The following is a 6,000-nucleotide window of genomic DNA, read 5'->3' as shown; positions in this document are numbered from 1 at the left end:
GAGTTGGTTTTGACAAGGCATTATGCAGTCTGATTCTAGTGTGTTTTTTTGTACTGGGTTGGCTTAAATATATCATTTATTATACCATTTACTTTGACAAAGTTTGATATTTTAGTGTCTATGTCTTTTTCTTCTTCGTATGATAAATCACATCTCAAGTATTTGAAAGTATGATTTTTAGATTACTTTATCACATAACCACACATATTCCTCATTAAATAAAATTTTCACTAAACATTATTAAAATTAAGTGGATATTGAATCCAACATTATTTCAAAGCTGAATAGAGAAACTACAAGAGTTTCATGCCGAATATAGAAACTATAAAAGTTTCGGTAGATCCAAGCGTAAGCACACCTTTCATGACAGGGACAACTAGCAGTTAATTCTTGGTGCCTTTTGTGATCTGACACCTTTTTTAGCAACTCATGTGGTAAAGTATAAGTTCTGCAGTACTTCAACCTGAGTATTTTACATCTGGGTCTGGCTCCCACTGATGAGACCTCAACAAAAGTCGAAACCGGTCTGGGTAGTGACCCCCCCCCATCTCATAGCCGACATGTAACATCATACATGTCTGCTATGAGATGTGTTTTACATTATGAGAAATACTAAGGATAGTGGAATTGAAACATACTATTTGATTTTTAAGACTATGGATTTAATAAACATTTATACAAATCATCTACTAGTGCTAGCTATAACTGTCTAGCTTTGTCAAGACGAGAAAGGTTATGCTAGTGTTAAATGCAAAAAACAAAAGAATGAAGGAACGGTTTTTTAAACCAGGAAGTAATGTTTTTTTAACCTGTTACTTCATTCTTTTGTTTTTTTGCATTTAATACTAGCATAACCTTTCTCGTCTTGACAAAGTTAGACAGTTACAGATAGCGAAACTAGTAGACGATTTGTATAAATGTTTATTAAATCCATAGTCTTAAAAATCAAATAGTATGTTTCAATTTTAATGAAAAGTACCAAATAACAACTTTCACTAAGGATAGTCAATAGAGCTTACTCCACCTTTACTACAAGTTGCCCCTATCATGAAAGATTTGCTTACGCTTGGATCTGCCGAAACTTTTATAGTTTCTATATTCAGTATGAAACTCTTGTAGTTTCTCTATTTGGCTTTGAAATAATGTTGGATTCAATATCCACTTAATTTGAATAATTTTGCATCGCTGAAGTGCAGCCTTTTGGCTCTCTTTTTTCAGTTTTCACTAAACATATATACTAACCTGTAAAAAACTAACATAATAAGCAAAACATTTATGTGAGATTTTTACAATACCTATATAATAATGATGATGATAAAAATAATCATGACTTATTTTTCACTGTATTAACAACACCACAAACACTTTTAACAACAAAGATGTTTTTATTAACGCTTATATTTCGCTGATTTTCAACTCAGCATCATCAGAGCACAACACACATGTAAACGTGACAGTGAGTGAGTGAAACAATATAATTGCATAAGACAAAAGATCTAAAGTCCTATTTTTTGGCGCCCTCTAACGAAAAAAAAAAAAAAAAAACAGCAGTTATCCAGGAGTTTTTCTTAGGATAACCGTCTCCCAAATTTTTGGCAAATTAATGCAACCATATTTGTTAGCGTTGGGAGAATTCTTCAAAGCCATTGCTGACTCAAAAAATAATCTTTCAGATCTATAACGACTCCTAAATAGCACATTCGTTTTCCTCCATCTAATCCTGTATGAAGGAGTGTCCAAAGCGTGGTGTCTGCCAGTCCTGACTTGCCATAGTAATTGTAGCGAATGTATCTTTCATGTTCTTCCAGGCGGATGTTCACTGATCTTCCTGTTTGCCCATAATAGGCCAAATCACAGTCACATGGAGCTTCATACACTCCTGGGTGTGCTAAAGGGTGAAGTTTATCCTTAGGCGAGCAGAGAGTTGCCAGCTTGACATGAGGTTTGAAAGTGGTGCGAAGGCCATGTTTCAACAATACTTTGGCTATCTTTTCCAATGTACCTCTGATATAGGGAATAGAAATGGTCATGTTGTATTCTGGTGTATTAGGGGAGGGCAGAGTAATGGGCCTATGTAGTATTTTATCTATTTTGTAGGGATTGTAGCCGTTGGCTAAGAACGTATGGCGCAGGTATTGGAGTTCAGTGGGCAGAGCTGTATCGTTAGAACAAATGGCTCTGGCTCTGTGTGTAAGTGTTTTTAAAATGCCGTACTGTTGGACTGGATGATGATGTGATTGTTTATGTAGGTATCTTCCTGTGTGTGTGTGTGTGTAGGCTTTCTGTAAATAGAAAAAGATAGTGAACCATCTGAAAAGCGGGTGACTAATGTGTCAAGAAATGGTAAACAGTTATTTGATTCTTTTTCTACTGTGAAGTGAATTTTGGGGTGTTGGCTGTTTAGGTAGGTGAAAAGCATCCAAAGTCTTGTCCATGGGGCCAGATGGCAAACACATCATCTCATAGCGTAACCACACTTGTGGCTTGTATGTAGCTGTGGTAAGTACTTTGTTTTCAAAGTGTTTCATGTAAAAATTTGCTAATGGGGGAGAGAGGGGGGAACCCATAGCAGTACCATTAATCTGTTTGTAGAATTCCCCCCCCCCCATGTAAAGTAACCTGCATTCCTGGTGAATTGAAATAATTCAAAAATATATGGGGGAAATTTAGACTTGATTAAATCAAGAGTGTCTATAAGTGGTATATTGGTAAATAAGGAGGTGACATCGAAACTAACCATTATGTCTGAATGTTTTAGGATTAGATTTTTAACCAGTGTTTTGAAATGGATTGAATTTTTTACAAAAGTAGAGGAGTTGCCAGTAAGGGGAGGCAAGCGACTTGGCTAAATGCCGGGCCAGTTTACATGTGGGACTATCTATGCTATCAACTATGGGGCGTAGGCAGATATTAGTTTTGTGGATTTTTGGTAATCCATAAATATGGTGTTGTGTCGGAAAAAAACGATGAGTCGCCTTTTTTCCCACCCAACACTAAGTTACTCATAAGGAGAGTATAAGGACATGCTTATGCCTCCGAACAGAGAATGTGCCTTTTAACAATCCAAGTGCATGTAAATATCCAAGTGTGTAAGCTCTAAACAATGTTGAAATAACCCATGAGTTAAGTAGAGAATATTTGTAAATGAATAAAAAAATTAAATCATGTATAAATTGCCAAATAAATATGTATAAGCTAGAGCAAACTTTAAGCCATGTAAAAGCAGTTCGTAGCCACGGCGCCCAATCGGCAGCCGCCGTATGCATGACAACACCACCGCGTGAGGGAGCTGTCTTGGAGTATAAAGGTTTCGGCAGGAATTCGAATCGCTCTCTTGTCTCCGGGTTTCGTCGCCACCTAGTCCTGTCAGAGAGCTGTGTAGAGCTTGCTGCCACGTGTAGCAAGAATCCCCCCCTTGCTATGTGTGCTACGTGGGCCAAGGCTGCAACTACAATGTATTCAGATCCACTGATGAAATCAACGTCAGTGTTCAAATCTGTGTATGAGTGTTTTTCGGTTCATATGGAAACAAAGGAATAGCAAGACCGCCATCAGTGAAGGTACAGTGAGCCGACCAACGTATCCAGTTCAAGGCAAGAACGGTAAGCGGAAGATTTTCTTATGTTAAATGTTGAATTAAAGTAACCGAAGAGTAAGGAAACAGAAATTAAGGAAGCATATTATTTCTGTGTAGTATTATAGGAACAGTCTGCGATTTGGACACTTTTGTCTGCAGTTGAGAAGGAAGCATATTAGGCTCCAGCCAAACAGGAGGCCGAGGTCCAAACTGTTTGTGTGATTTAAGAACAGTAATGTTATATGGTCAGAACGTAACTGTTAACTAAAACTTTGGAGGGGGGGATTAAGTAAGAATTAGAAGTATTATCCTAGAGAAGTTCATGTCAGAAGTATTGAGTTGTCTTGTGTATATATATGCAATATTACATGTGTGATAATATTAGGTAACTCAGTTATAAGAGTCTGAGAATAGATGTACGTTTAGAAGTGAGGAATTTATGTCAAGTGAGGGACTATAGTATAGAAGTTTTGTATGTGATTAATTAAGTAAAGGGAACCCAGACTCTTAAGATTAAGGATTTGATTAACATGTATACTTGTCTTTGTGCAATAATAAATGTGTTTCTTAAAATATAATCAAATGAGTTTGTCATCCTTTCTGCGGATTTGAGCTACCGTTTGGAAAATTTCGTACCGTGCATTTAAGGGGAAACCATTAGCGATAGAAGAATTGAGACCACGACTGCATGCCTCATGATCCCTACATTTTCTTTAAGTATTCTTGGATAATGTATTAGAGTTTAGTTGCCGGCTGGCGCAGTCTTTAACTAATACAAATTCGTCGGCAAACGAATATCCGATATTAAGTGACACAAAAATTTATGTTAACTGTAAGGCTAGAGTAAAGACAATTAAAGATATAACGATAAGGCAGTCACATAGTCACACAGACATCCAAGATATAACAACAGGGTGGTTTAACATGAATTGGTTTTATTTCTTTGGGCCATGATGTCACTTTTTTCAGTAATTTTCGGACTTTTTTCTTTTGGGATATCGTAGGGTCTCGATGTATAATTTGATATGTGGAACTGTCACATACGAGATATTGCATTTTTCTGTTATACTCTTCTTTATTCGTGATAACTGTTGCATTTCCTTTATCGGCTTTTGTAATAATAATATTTTTATTATTATATAACTTTTTAAGGGCCGTTATTTGCTTATGTGGCATATTGCTTTTTGGAGGCTTAGCATTGTTTATAATATTTGCTATATCTAGTTGCACGTTGTTGGCCATTGCTGGCGGAAGATCGTGGATATCCCGTTCTACTTTCATCATAATTTCTAGTTTAGGAATTTGTTTGGGTGTGACGGCAAAGTCATGTCCTAGACTGAGAGTGTTCTTGGCTTCTTCAGCGAGTGTTTCCGACAATAGGTTTACGACCACGTGGTCTCGTCGAAGTTGCGGTCGGGACTTCATATGTTGGCGCTGTTGTAGGAGTTCAAATTTCTTTAGATGTTTGCTTTTTACTTTTGTGAATTCTTTTTTTGCTGCAACTTCGGAGATGTGTTGTAGGACAGCCCACATTTCAGGATTTAACAGGTTTATTAGTTCTTGTTGTAGAGCTGTGATAGAGCTGTTTAGCTTACTAAGCTCTATGTGAGTAGTGGCGATTTGTTCTCGAAGAAGCACTAAACTCGCCCGTCGATAAATACGATGTGCCTTTGCCGATTGCAACTTTTCTTTGAATTTCAGAAAAGATGGAATTATATCGTTGTCATGGCATCGTTTAAGGAAGGCTAACCTGTTCAATTTTCTGGACAATTTCAGTTTTAACTTACCGAACCGTCGCGCTTTGTAAACAATATCTTCTCCGTGCAGAATATTCAATCTAGCAGATAAGCTTAGGTGTTTTTTTGAGTCAGCAATGGCTTTGAAGAATTCTCCCAACGTTAACAAATATGGTTGCATTAATTTGCCAAAAATTTGGGAGACGGTTATCCTAAGAAAAACTCCTGAATAACTGCTGCTTTTTTTTCTTTTTTTTTTTCATTAGAGGGCGCCAAAAAATAGGACGTTAGATCTTTTGTTTTATGCAATTATATTGTTTCACTCACTCACTGTCGTGTTTACATGTGTGTTGTGCTCTGATGATGCTGAGTTGAAAATCAGGAAATATAAGCGTTAATAAAAACATCTTTGTTGTTAAAAGCGTTTGTGGTGTTAATACCGTGAAAAATAAGTCATGAATAACCATCAACACCTAAGCTTATCTGTTAGAATGATAAAAATAAATAAATAAATAAATAAACAATAATGATAATAATAATGTTTAATGCCTGATTTAATAGCAGGCATTAAACATTAAAATTAAACAGGAATTTAAAATTAGCCTTTGTGCAAGATGACAGCAATGCTAAAAGAATTGCCAGCCTGGCTGGCCGAGTGGTTAGCGTATCCACTCTCCAGCCAATAGG

This window comes from Typopeltis vanoorti, chromosome 1 (genome assembly GCF_054136105.1).
Source record: "Typopeltis vanoorti isolate ZY-2024b chromosome 1, IOZ_Tvanoo_1.0, whole genome shotgun sequence".
NCBI lineage: Eukaryota > Metazoa > Arthropoda > Arachnida > Uropygi > Thelyphonidae > Typopeltis > Typopeltis vanoorti.
Note: the sequence above shows the minus strand (reverse complement) of the source record.